This window comes from Phalacrocorax carbo, chromosome Z, assembly GCF_963921805.1.
Source record: "Phalacrocorax carbo chromosome Z, bPhaCar2.1, whole genome shotgun sequence".
In the NCBI taxonomy this organism is placed as follows: Eukaryota; Metazoa; Chordata; class Aves; order Suliformes; family Phalacrocoracidae; genus Phalacrocorax; species Phalacrocorax carbo.
Window position 1 is genome coordinate 59,752,660 of NC_087548.1, and position 14,524 is coordinate 59,767,183.

A 14,524-nucleotide genomic window follows, 5' to 3' on the forward strand; every position below is an offset into this window, starting at 1 on the left:
TGTTTCATATTCCCTTACCTATCTAGCTCTCTCTCTGTGTTAGCAGTTTACAGTCTTGGACCCAGTTGTCCGATATCTAACTTTTCTGGTGGTTCATGAAGGAAGTCCTAAGACTCCAAAGAATGATTGTGCAGGAATAGCCCTCAAAGACTACAAAGTGAAGAGCTTGTGGAAGGTTCTGAAAAGACCACAGTGGGTAAAAGGGTTGGCTGGAACATGAAACGTTATTTAAGGAAAAAGAAAAACAGAAGCAGAATATTTGGTAAATGAGAGAATTTCCCTACAGAGAAAGTGGTTTGGACCAGCCTGAATAAAATATAAGGTTCTTGTTTGTCCTATTGTATTCAGCTGGAGTTTCTCTGAGTAGTTCCTGACTGAAATCTGCATTAGGACCACAGAATGAAAATATTCTGAAGAGAAAGGCTGATATAATATTGTCATAAGAAGAATATAAGTGGAACAGATTCAGGTTTCAAAAAGTAAACCATAATCTTCTTTAATTAGGTAACTTTTGCCTTCCTCTCCTTAACTTTCCGTCTGGAGGTTGCAGTAAATGATAGCAGTGTTGCAAACATTTAATGATCTGTGTGATTTAATGCTCCAAATTCTTTCTGCTTTTTGTGTTCATAAACACCTACTGCTAGTGCCAAACCCATGTGTGTGATGATTCATTTGTCACACTTGGCTAATTTTTTATTTAGGACTGGATGGGAAAGGAATCCCATTATTTCATGCTGAATCCTTAACTATATTTTACTTTTTATTTATAGACTTCAACTATATCCCTGTGTTGCTTTGGTACTGTATGAAAACCTGGGAACAGTTTTTCAAAAGAAAAAAACACTTTAAAAATACCCTTGGTTTTATATACATTTTTACCATATTTCTACTGCTTAGTTGAAACTTTTTTTCAAGTTTCTACCTTGCAAGTGAAACATGTACTGGCTAGCTTCGGAGTCAAAGACTGTATAGTAAAACATATATAAAAATTGCAAGCAAAATCTCACCAGACTTGGAATGTTCATGGTGCCAAAGCACTGATCATTTCATTCTCAGATTCTTATACAGAAGTATAAAAGAAGGATTATTTTGTATTTAAAATATATCAAAGGCTGAAAAACATATTTTTGTCTTAGAATCCTGTAACATCTCACTTATGCCTTTGCAGTTTGGACATTCTGTAGAGGGGGGTCAGCTTTTGTGTAGTCTCAAATTCAGATGGTCTTGGTAAGTCCATGACATCAGGAACAACATCTTTCAGTAATTCAGGTTCACACTAAGAATTGAACCTGCTTATACAGTCTATTACCTTGACGTCCTGGTAATGAACACATTCAAGTTCTTGATCTTGATCTTCAGAGGTTTCATTAGACTTGAAAGCGAGTTGTCTCAGGGTTTTAATCTCTCAACTGTCAAGATTCATTGGGGAGGCAAAGTTCCTCCACTGACAACAAGGAATAGAATGGAACAAATGTTCTTTTAAGGAGAGACAATCTCAGACCGTGACATGGAGGTCCTCTCTTTATGAGAGATGTTTAGGAAGAAATATAAACATTACCACTATATAGCAGTCTTTCTACACTAATTATTACTTCTAGGAACAGCAGCTAAGTGATGATAGGTGCAAAGGCAGGGTGAAGAGAAATAAAATGCAAGCTGTAGACAGTTTTCTACACACAATTATGCAATAAAAATGAATAAAGTTACTAACTATATCTGTTTTAAGACTACACTTGGTTTTATGTAACTTCTATAGGGCATTCAGATATAGCAGTAATTAATAGTATGAATTAGGCTATGCACCCTTTCAAATAACTTCATGAAGTTACAGGAGGTACAAGTTATGGACTGCACAAACAGCTGTAAAATCTCAGGACAAACTGTAGGCAGCTATGAAAGCGAACAAAATTAAGCACCTTTTCAATCCAGTTAAGTTTCCAAAATAATGTGAGAAATTATTAACTATACCTCCAGGACCATATCAACAAATATAAATCATATATACAAACTAATTTGTTATCAAGGACCAGCTATACAATTTGTGCCTTTGGCTTTTTTCTTTACCCTTTGAACTGTATATAACATTGTTACTGACTCATCTAGTTACCTTGAGATGTTATTTGTACCCATCAGATTTCCATGCAATTATCTTTTTGGACCAAGTAGAGAAATAAATCATCTCTATTTTGTATGAGGTGTTGACATTTATTGATTTAATGTTCTTGTGAATACTTTCAGAGATGCAGTTTTAAAATACAGAATCAAATTACTGGAAATTAAGAGATAGCATTGTAACAAATTCAGCCAAGTTATCATTATGAAGTTTGCAGAGAAATAATTCAATGAGACAGTCTTCCTGAAGATGTATAGCATCTTGGGTGCTAAAATCCTCTTATAGTTTCCTTTTTGATTTATAGTGTGATTTACTTTTTTCTGTGTGTGTTTTGTTTTGTTTTGTTTTGGCCAAAGGAAATAGTAATTCCACTCTACCTTACAATTTACTTTTTAATGGTCAGAGTCAAAATTCTAAAACACTTATTGGAAAGCATAATCGGTCCACTGTAGGTACCTATCGTTTCCTTCCACTTCACCGTGCAAAGCTTGTCTAAGTAAGTGTCTTAACAGTAGGTTAAAAATTGTAAATAACTTAGAATAGGAAGGAAAGAAAAGATTAATCTTATGCATAAAACATTTGCTTCAGACTCAGGAACTTTTGTCTTACTTCTGGCAAAGACAGTATCCTTAAACAAATTAACTGTTATACATTCACCTTTTTGCTTATGTAGGCTGAGGCCTTTCCTATAACACAAAATACACCCAAGTAGTGATGGAAGACTGCAAAAAGTAAATTGTTATTGATGCAATCCATTATTCTATAAGGATTTCCTCTAATATGTGTATTCATACATATAAATATACTTAGAAGACATTTTAAATAGTTTTTTTCAATGTCTTTTCCACTTTCCACGAGACTATGAGTTCTTCAGCTATCAGATTTGCACAGATTAGAAATGTAAGTCACCCAAAGAAAGGATGCTTGGAAACTGTATTAAAAGTGGTAGCTATAAGGGATCAGGCTAGATGAACGTTCCTAAAGATTTTAAACCACTAAACATTATTAATAGAGCCTTTTTTAGCTACCATAATGTTCTAGAAGCATAATGACAGATTCATACAGGTAATATAGCTATGTGTTATTCTTTGTAACTTTCATTTTTCCTTATTTCTATGCTATCAAGTTTCTACTGACAGCTCTTATCTGTTGAAGACATTTTTTAGTTTTGTTTTGTTTTTCTTTCTAAGGGAAAGAAACCTTGAACCTTGCTAGTTTTACATTTAGGGCAAAGCAGTTATCCAGGTGTGTGGCCTCTTGTCTAATCATCATTTACCTGTGCTGGGTCTACATTTCCAAAGCAATATCCTTCCAGGCTTTTTTTTTTCTTTTAAAGTAACCTCTGAACTTTATTAAGCTGTCTGAGACAGGGAGAGCAATTTAAAAGCTTGTAATAAAATTAAGCTGTTCCTTTTTAAAATTGTTTTCGTCATACTGTGTGAGTAGTGTTTAGGAAATGGTGCTTGGACTGCTACTCTGTGGAAACTTTCTGCATAAAGTGCAGGTTTTAATTCACAACTAATCTGTTTTGCCATCTATGAAGAGGCTCAGACTATGCGGTATTTGAATGTAGAAACTAGTATACTAGTCTTCATTGCATTCTTCTAATTTCAGACAAGCAGGCTGAAATGCCAGAAAAGAAAGTTAACAATGGGGAAATATAAATAATTCTGTAGAAAGACAAAGTGAACTCTTTGGGGTGAATCTCTACATGCAGCATGAGATCTGAGTTCAGGAAAAAATGTCAATGTTGGAATTAGATTGTTCTATCCTGGAGCTCAGCCTCTGCAGCCACACAGAGGGCCACAGCAGCCCTGGGGTGACCTTTGCCCATGAGAGGCTTTAACCGTGACCCTGAATCTCTCTGTACTGCATATCCATTGTGCTGAATTCTTCATTTACTGACAAAATTTGTCAGCATATCTGATGTTACACTCAGACACGAGGCCTGCAAAGCTCCCTAATGATCAGATAGCTTCCTCAGAGGCTCACAGCCCTCCGTAACTCTGGGGCCATCTTTCAAACATTGAAGACATTAAAAAAGAAGGCTACATGAAGCTGTAGATAACACAACAGTGATTAGCAAGAAGTGCTCTTTTAGATTCTTGACTTAAGACATATGTTCAGTCCACCATTTAAATCAATAATTGGGGGAAAAATGTTTAAAAACAAATTTTCAAAGAGTACCTGGACCTATAAGTTTAGATGTCATAATTCAAATGCAAATATTCAATTATTTTGAAACCTGAGCCTTGATTTTTCTTTTTTCTCTGCTCTAGCTTCACTTTTTGTTGCTGAGAAAGGGTAAGACTTTGTGAATATAGAAATCACTAACTGGCTACAGTGCTCATCATACAATGAAAAATGGACTCTGAAATTTGACAATGTATCTGCCGTTTCAAAGTGACCACTCTCCCTTTACCCGCAGTTACCTAGGAGTATCAACCTGGAGGTGTTTCTCTTTTCCCTATTGTGAAATTTTACCGTGCTTCTTATATTCTTTTCTCTTTTCTGTGGACATTACCCTGGGCATTAATTTTAATGTGAAGTGGTTCAGTCACCTCAGCCCTCTACTCCATGTAGAAATACGGCAAACAGAAGAAAGTGTGTGTACTATTATTTGTTTTCACACTAGAAACAGGGAGAATATGTCCCTAAGTAGAAAACTGAAACCCAACCGAGAATCAAAAGCATTTACAGGTTTTAAAAGTTGAACAGCCTTCTTCCCACCTAGTATCCATACACAGTACAGAACAAGAATAGATAGGCTTGTTTAATTGTGAGTGCATGAAAAAAACATTAAGAGGCAAAAGCGAACAATTCAGATATAGGGACAGATACCTGGAAAGGGAGAAAAATGAAACCTGGCTAATACATGTTCATCAGTCAACGATTCTATTTATTTATTTTTTGGGTGCAGTACATTCAGGGTGGAAGGATATTTCTTATTTACAGAAGGTTTTCTGCTGGGCCTGCTGTCTTTGATAGCAAGTACTGTTCCAGATTGAAGGAAATAAATAAATGAATAAATAACCCCAAATGATTAAGAAGGATTGGAGTAAGCAGCCAGGGAGAGCACTTTGATAACTTACTAAAGGCTTAGCAATCATATTCCTGTGTTTTCCGTGCTCTGCTACTTATTTTTGTTCTCAATTTTTTACTCCCTTTTCTGCCCATGGAAGGTTATATTTTTCTATGATTACCACAGGCATGTCTTTCTCTGGCAGCACATGTAGTGATTAATTGTACTTCCTTTATTGCAGTATGGGTGGCTTTTGCATATCCTCTTTTCATATATAGCCTTTAATTTTCTGTATTACAGGCAGTACTAAGTAGTTTGCTTGTAGTAACAAAGATAACGATTAGCTATGCACATTACTGAGCTGGAGCTCTCAGGCTGTCTTTGATCTTTTTGCTGCCTATGTACCTCTGCCTTATGGGTTTGCATAACTACCGTAAAAAGTGAAAGAAATGCCATCTACTTATGATAGAAAATTATCTTTAAAGTGTGCAAGTTAGAAACAAATTCTTGCTTCTCTCTCCTAAAATTTGATACTGTAATAGCTTAAACACTGGATGAGTCATCCTGCTCATTAAAACTGGAACCATCAATAAAAATGGTAGTGCAGAAAATACAGTTCTTCAGGGAAATACTGACAGGGTGAAGCAAACTGCCAGGCTGCTGGGGTTTAGGGCAGATTTGGCTATGGATCCTCTGGTATGACTCTAAGCTATACTGTTCTGTTTAAAACAGGAAAGAAATGCTCAAGACTGCTGAATTTAGATTTTGAAAAGCATAAGCACTGATTATGTTTCAAGACATTGCTTTGTATATGATAAGAAACAACAGAATGTAGTATGTGGGCATGACCTGTGTGGTTTCAAGTCTCATGTTTGCTGTGAGTACTTGATAGAGATCACTTGCATAAATCCTGAGGGTTTAGGCACTTTCCCCACAGCACCACAACATACCAAGAACCTTACTTTGTTAAGGCTTGTCAGTATAAAATGTTTTTCCTCCAGACTTCTCACTGCCAGGTCCCAAAAAGCTTTGTGCATATCCTAGAAAACTGAACTGTGGTGCAGGGTGTTGCAAGAGCAGCTGAACAGCAAGTGACCACAAAGGAATAGGATGCCTATTAGATTGCTCATTCTTCTTACAGATCAAGTCAGAAAGATTAAAAAAGAAGGCTGCTTGAATCTGTAGATAACACGACAGTCATTAGCAGGAAGATTGAACTACAAGACTCTTTAGTAAGACTGTACTTACCCATGAGAATTTTTCCAAACTGCTTTTGCCTTTGTTGGCTTTGTAATATCTAATGAGGCCTGGTAAGTCCTTTACATCTTCATTGTATCTAGTGCTCAAGATGACTGCCAGAGCCACCTGCACCAGCTGTGGCTGACCTGGTCCTCCTGTAGATCCCCATGGAGTTCTTTCCATATTCTCACTTTCAGATTCTGTATACCCATATTGTATGTTTGGATGATAGCATGTCCCCCAGCAATGTGGTTATTACATTCTTTCTACCCACCCCCCTCCTGAAATTCCTTTAAACAAGATTCTGGACTCTGAGGGAGTAACAGGAGAAAACTGCCAGAAGACACACAGATGAAACTTTATCTTGTGAGAGTATGAAACGCAGAGTCCTCTCAGTGGTGAATCTGGTGCTACTTTTTCTGGCATTTTATAAAAACCGAGTATGGTATTACAGGTGGTGAATTTAAGTACATAGTACTTGAACTATGTTACCTCTCTATGTCTCTGTACACACACATGCGTTACAGGAAGAACTGCCTGGGAGATTCTGCCACCGTGCTTTTTCCCATATGAGTTAGTAGCAAACAGAAACAACTTTAAAGGTTAATATTCCTTTAAGCAATAACAAATTTTGTAAGATTTGGTCTAATTTAAATACTATTTAAATATAAAGAGCAATATCCTAACTATGAGCCTCAATGCCAGCTGAGGATTGGGTCCACAGACTACAGTCATGTAATTTGCAATACTTGAGGCTACATCTTAACAGGACCATCTGGAAATTGAAGCTGTTTCAGGATAGGGATATCCACTTTTTCAGCACAGTTTCATGCTAATTATAATCACTTAGTGTGTGTGCTGCACTAGCAGCTTGTTAGTATCTAGTTGGAGGTTGTGTTTAACCTATAAAACTCTAGGGATAGGTTTTCTGCTGCTGGTGTAATCTATCTAGAATTAACCTGGAGGGTCTCATTCCTAAGTGATTTGGGACTTTGTTACCACAGAGAGCTGTACAAAGCCTATCTTAATTTTACCAGCATATGAGAAAGAGTTAAAATGAAAGATTTAGGATGAACAGATGTCATTATAGCTTTCATCATGAGGTCAGGTAAATGTCAATTTTGTTTTATGTGGGTTTTACTTCTGATAGTGTGTTAGATAATTCTCATAAAAATACGAGGGAAGTAGATAGTGTCTTCACAGGGGTTGAGACAAATATGTAAATTATTTCCAAGTAAATATATTACTTTGAATGTAGGACAATGAAAAAGTAATGCAGGTACAATTTCTAGCCCTTTAACTCAAGATTCTTGAATCACATGAAGATAGATTTTCACAGAAAGTTCAGTCACTGCAGAGAAGCCTCCCTTTGTCATTTGTGGGAAACCATAAAACTGACCCACTCACGCCATGGATTAGCAGGAGGACTAAAAAGTATTTCTAGGTGAAGAAATAGTGTATATCTAAATCTAATATAATATAGATGATTAGGACAAATTTCTCTAAAGCCAAAGGAGTAACACCAGTTTAGAAAACGTATAAGGGATGTTAGAGTATTGTCTGGTGCAATGCTGTGAACACTATGCAGATTTCTCTGCATACATAAAGTATTTCTGTGCAGGGTCCAACAGCTGACTTTGTTGACCTGTCCTGCATAAGTACTCTCTCTGTTTAAATAAGGACTAAAGAGACACTCAACACCACATTTGTCATTGCACTCAGTATAGATGACAAAGGTGACAATGTATATGCATATATAAACACTAGCAAACAATGGTCTGATGCAGATTTCCATTTCGTTTCCTATTTTTGTTCCTAAGTTGAATTACTTTAATCCTTAAACTTCAGGGCCAAATTGTCCCTTGAGATATGGTAAATTTGATGGAAAATTAATCTTTCTTTTCAGATGGCTGAGAGTTTCCCAGTGAGGTGTAATGTAATAATGAAAAGGAAATGTAGTCGACTAATATCTATAGCTGTTTGGCCTTCTGAAATACAATTAAAGTAGGCAATGCCTGAGCAGTGTCAAAGCAGTGGAGCTGTTATTGACAGTGATATTCATTCTACCGCGATGGGGTTCAAATTACGCTGTGCAGAGCTCCTATAGCTGTCCCTGCTGCCCTAATGGGGAATCCATACTTACTGTTTTAAAAGGGTCTAAATTAGGTTGTGTTGAAGGCAAGGCTTTCAACACCTTCTCCTCTCATTTGTAGTGAGTTCTAGTGAATATGAAGAAGCATGACACTATGATACATAAAATGGTATCAAGAAATGTCCTGTTTCTTTTTTTGTTCAGGAATTACCCCCGAGGTAGTGTTTGCATTAGAATCTGTGAGTCTGCCTAATAATGTTTTTTCCAAGCAGGTTTTGAAGTGGGTGCTTATTCAAGTAAGGGATCTACTGCATGAGAACTGTAATAACACCTATTCATGCAGCTGTCGATGACACTCTGCATCAGAGCCTGCTTTAGTTTAAGGTACGTATATCTACTTGTTTGCCCAGTGAATCAAGACTGAATTGTATTTCTCTTTTTTGTAAAGAGTGAGTTTATGTGGGTTTCACGTCTTTGAGAGGGAGAGTTACACAAAGCTTTTTTTTATGTACTTAGGATGCAATACACAATATTTAAGCTCAGTAAAACTCAGCATTACACAAGTGACAAAATTGTATGTAGCTGAGGCTTACAGAAGGTAAAATTCTGACCTTAATATGACAGGCTAGACCGTGCAATGCCTTTTATGTCTGCTGTCACCATCAGCTGAGGCACTTTCAGCTCCTTTGTGCTGTATGTGTTGTATCCCTGGATTAACATAAATACTGAACTTTTTGGCCTGTCCTCTGTATTTACTGCCAAGCATCATTACAGGCCACCTTCTGTGATGACCCACAGAGGATATGAGTTATTATTGACTTCAGTTAGAGAGTCCTGGTTATCATCTTGGGCAGCAGTGGCTGGTACTTTTCTTTCTGGGGTCCCAGGATTAAACTCTTGTGTGATTTCCCAAGAGAGTGTCTACTTCTCCAACTTGCCTGCCTATCTTTCACCTTCTATTGGTTGTGCTTGACGATACCATCTGTTCCGCAAGGTGCTGATCCATTTTTGCTCAGTCTTCATTTAGGGGTGAAGCTGTAATAAAATAATCTCTGAATTTACCCTACTGGGCTGAAATACTGAAATAAGAAAAAAACCTTTTGTGTGTGTGTAACTATTTGTGCTAGGATGACTCTCAGGGAGAGACGACTCATCTAAAGTAGCAGTCTACAACTTCCTCAAGGGGACAGTGGCTGGGGAGGTGCTGTCCTCTCTCTGGTGACCAGGGATAGGTAGGATACAAGGAAATGGAATGAAGCTGTGTCAGGGGAAGTTCAGTCTGGACATTAGTAAAAGGTTCTTTGGTGAGAGGGTGGTCAGTTGTGGGAACAGGCTCCCCAGGGGAGTGGTCACAATAGATTAACCTTCATTTCCATGCATTAAAATTCAACTTGCTTAATCAATGTTTTTGTATGACAAAGGAACTTCAGGCATTCTGTCTACACTTGTCTCTTATCCATTAAGTGTATATAAATATAGGAGACTTTTAACATCAGCTGAGATGACAGAATCAGTCAAATTAAATAATAATCAATGTAAAATAATTGATGGTGGTTCTCAAATGAAGTTACAATGCACAGCAAAAGAGTAATTTTTTTGAAATTAGAAGAACAAAGAGTACATGCTGAGATGAGCTCAAAGGGAGATTTCAGAATCTAGCAGCATTAAGTACTAAAGCAACTGCTTGCTTAAGAAGTGACAACTGAAAAGAAAAATGAATCAAATTGCACAGAGCATGGAAAAAACCCTGCAAACCAGAAGCACCTGAGAGGTACTTTGACAACTTATTAGGCCTGAATTTCTACATGAAAAATGGACCAAACTCTCAATGACTTCAGCTTGCAATTGCCAATCAGAATCTGTCAGAGGTTTCTGAGCAACGAATAATTTGATGTGGTCAACTTGATAGTGACAATAGGTGCAAGGCAATGTTTTAAATACAGGTCTGCCATGCTAAGACAACATTTCTTCCTGACTGCTCTTGTTTCTTTGCATATTGTTCAAAAATTTTGCATGGGGGCATTGGAATCCTTACTATATAAAAATGATAGCTTGTGCATTCGAACAGTCCAGTGTCAGCTTCTTATTGTCAGTGCTCTTCATACAACCCTTCTTTCCTTCTTTTCCCCTTCTGGCTCTTTGATTTTGAATCTGGACACCAAGATTCCATGAAGAAATTATTCTGTTGTGAAGACTATAACTTGGAGGTTATTACTCCCATTTAAAAAGCATTACTTTTTAAGTATAACTTTACTTTCACAATCTTCAGTCATTTTATGCTGTGTTACACTCTTCTGCGGTTACACCCTTATTTTCACAAAAGGAAAGACAAAATTAGAAAGGTAAGTAGTAGTCTGGAACATAAAAATACATGAAACATGAAAAACAAAACCAGGCTGTTCACTAACCATAGGTAAAAAGAACATTTTAGGCCTAACACAGAATGATAAGGTCTCTTCAAAACCAGGGTTTTCTACCTAAATCAAAGAAAATGGAGGAAGAGTCTATTGATTGATAACAGTAAACACCGTGAAAAGAGACATTTTGATAGGTCACTTTATCCTTCATTCATTGAAGAGGATAGATAATGGGTTTGTTTGTGATATCAGAAAAAGACAGAAAGATAGGGGAGAAAGAGGGATGAAAGACTAATAATGAAATCTCACACCTTGAGACATGCATTTTGCAGTCTAAGTATGTGGGGTCTAGTTTTGTTTGATTTCAAATCACATTTGTTAAATGGCACAAAAAATACCAATAAACTATTACCCTACTGTCCTTATACATTCAGGAGAACAAGATGACGTACAGAGGACCAGTAAAACACCTGCATTCCTGAGTAAAGCCCCTTCTCAGTTCTTTTCTATCCTCAGATACAGGGAGAGATGTGGAAGAGTATGGCCCATTTCAAGCTGACTTTTTATTTAATGCATTCTCAAAGTACCTGGAAGCATATTGAAACTTTCGTACAACTTGCCATAGTCTGGGACTTCCCTAAGCTTAGGGAATCAAAGCTGTCCTAAATTAATAGAAAATACATTAAGGTATATTCCTTTCCTACTGGTAAACCTTCTGTCTTTGGGGACCAGTGTAGAAACATCCTTGCCCCTTTTGAATCAGAGCCAGCTTGTGCTATGTCATCAAGAGGTATAGGCAAAGCATTCTTGTGTTTGTCTGCAGTGGGCCAAGCTGATGATGGGCTTGGAGAAAAGGTGAAAGAATGGAGGTCAGAGAGGTAATGGGGTGAAACAGGTAATTTACATTACCAGCACAAGACCTCTTTCAGTCAGAGGTTTTGAATTCATGGTGCTAGGTACAGAGCTAGTAGTGCTTCATCTTAGCAGCTATATATTTGTAAATGACTTAAGCCGTATTTTAAAACCTTCTTAGTTTTTAAACAAAATTATTCTGCTTTAGTAATGTAGGACATTGACTAATAATTATGTATAGAACATAGCACATTGGTACTGTTGTAGGTATTGCTAACTTCAGCCTCTTATTAGTCAAGAACATTTACATTTACAAAAACTACATTGAATCTCATTACATGAGTGCACATGGCAAGTGTGTTGAGATGGATATTTAAGGTGTTCTTCCCCCTAGGTAGGAAAATTCATGGGTAAGAAAACTTATGCTATCTGTAAAGTAGTCTTGCCGGTTTTACAAATTAAATGTATGTAGCTTGCCATAATTTCTTTCATGAATCTGTGTTTTCTTTAAATGTAGAGGACAAATAAGAACAAGATAGGATTGGTTAATATTTTTGAGAGGGAGGGGAGAAAAAGAGAAAATAACTTCAATATTATGCCATGCCTGCTGGGCTGGATTTATAAAAATACTCTCAAGTGCAGGTTTTCTTCCTCTGTTAATCCACTTCTGGGAGTGTTCTGTGCAGTATCCTTCCAAGTAAAATATATTTCTATTTGGTTCATTAACTTCTCTTTTAGTGGACAATGCTATATAGTTGACAGCAAGTGAGTTTTTGAAGAAAAAAGACTTAAAGGGTTTCCATATAGGAAACAACAGGTTTAGATTTATTTTTCACAAAGGACACTTCATGAAAGTCCAAATATATCCAAAGCGTAGCTGAGGAGAGTGCCAATTTGTGTTCTTTTATATCCTGTTTACCAGATGTTGTCTGCAATTCAGTAATATACAGTTCCTATAGCAACCAGCAAAATGTGGTACATATGCTATAATACTAAAGAAATTAAAAGGACAAACTCCAGTATATTTAAAAAAAAAAAAACAAAAAACCAAATGAAAAAAGATACGCCCACAGCACCTTTCATAAGTGTAGATATACAGCCAGCACCCTCCACTCATATGTATGAGACAGCAGGTTTCTAAACCTTTCAATACATGCACAGTTCAGGTGACTAGAATTCAACAAAATATGGAAGACAGCAAAAGTAATGATTCAATATGCTCACATTCATAAAAATTTGCACCGAGTTCAGCTGAGATCAAAATCTACGCCAAATAAGCCTTTCCTCTCCACTTAGTTATTCAGAAAAACCTAAGATAAACAGGCCACGTAAGGAGCTCTCATACAAAATAGCAGAACATTTTAGGCAGCACCCAAAGAGTATTCTTTATTGGGTTTGTAGCTGTGTGCCAGCAATCCGGTTGCTGCCCGAGTAACAGTGCCTGCAAAGGAACACGGAACACAGAACACTTGAGTGTGTGATATAATTAAGACAGTATGTGTCTTCAAACAAGGATGCGTTCAGTACGTGCCAGTGAAATAATAATGTAACATGCATTGAAATAGTCACTGAGACAGTGTCCAAAGGTTCCTGCAGTGTGGAAATAAACATTATTTGTAATGTATAAGAGATACTTTTATCTTTCAGCTCTTATTTAAATACTAGTGCAGATAGACTAAGTCTAAGTTAGTTCACCAAAATTTGCAATAAAAAGTTTTAGCCAAGGTCAAAACCTTGGAAGGCAATTATGATAAAAAATAAGATTTTGGCACAGATGTCTTGAAGTGACATAGCTGAGCTTTAGAAGCCACAGTATGTTTAAATCATTTTCCACCTTCATGTATGATGAAAAGGTAAATGTTCTCAACCACTTTTGCAGCAGCAGGAGTCCTTCTGCAGTGTTGTTTCTTTTTTTTTCTTCTTTTTTCTTTAGCCATACAGAATTAAAACATCTCCCAGGTGTGGCTAAAGAAAACAAGTACTATTTTAAGAACAATTCATGGCACAAATCTCATTGCCTCTATACTTTCAATAGTTAAGAAATAAGTAGATGGTAACAAAGTGTGGTATATTTAGGAGAAATTCTGGGGGTTTTTTGCAGTATTTAGACAACTCAAACCTTCACTAACACAAATAAATGTCACTTCACATACATTGTGGATTTTAAAAGGACGTCAGTACCAGTCTGACCAAAACCAACATTTGCAGGAAGACTGGCTAAGACAATTAGGTCAGCTGAATATTGTTCATCAGAACGACATATGTATTGGTTGTTAGAAAGTCAAAAAAGGTTTCCCAGCCATTAGCTTCATGCTCAGCAGTGCACACAAGATGGTTTGAAGGCTAAAGTTGGGGGCATGAAGACTGCTGTGTGCCATTGCTGTGTTCTCCCAGGAGCAGACACTGTTATCCTACCTGACTTTTAAATTAAATATAAAGGCATGCCAAGATGGAGAACTGCCCCTTTTGGGGTACATATCTGCAAAAGACCCATGTTACTGTCCCAGTTGCCTCAAAGAAGAGGATGGAATGTTTATTTAATTTAGCTGGGGCACAATATGCTTCCTACCACTGGAGCAGGGTAGCAAATTAGATTGGCTCTGACAAAGTGAAGCAGACTCCTTGTCACTTTGTAAGGAAGGGCTAAGATTTCAAAAAACGACATATATTCTAGAAGAGTATTTGGGTTCAGGTGGATATCCGTAGTACACAAATGAACCCAAAACTAGCTTTGCATGCACAGCTGGGCACTTTTATGTAAATGATAGAATCATGCTTGAATACCCAATCTTCTTAACCAAACATTGGTTCTGAGAATGCAAAAGGCAGTGTGTACACAGACCTAGGAT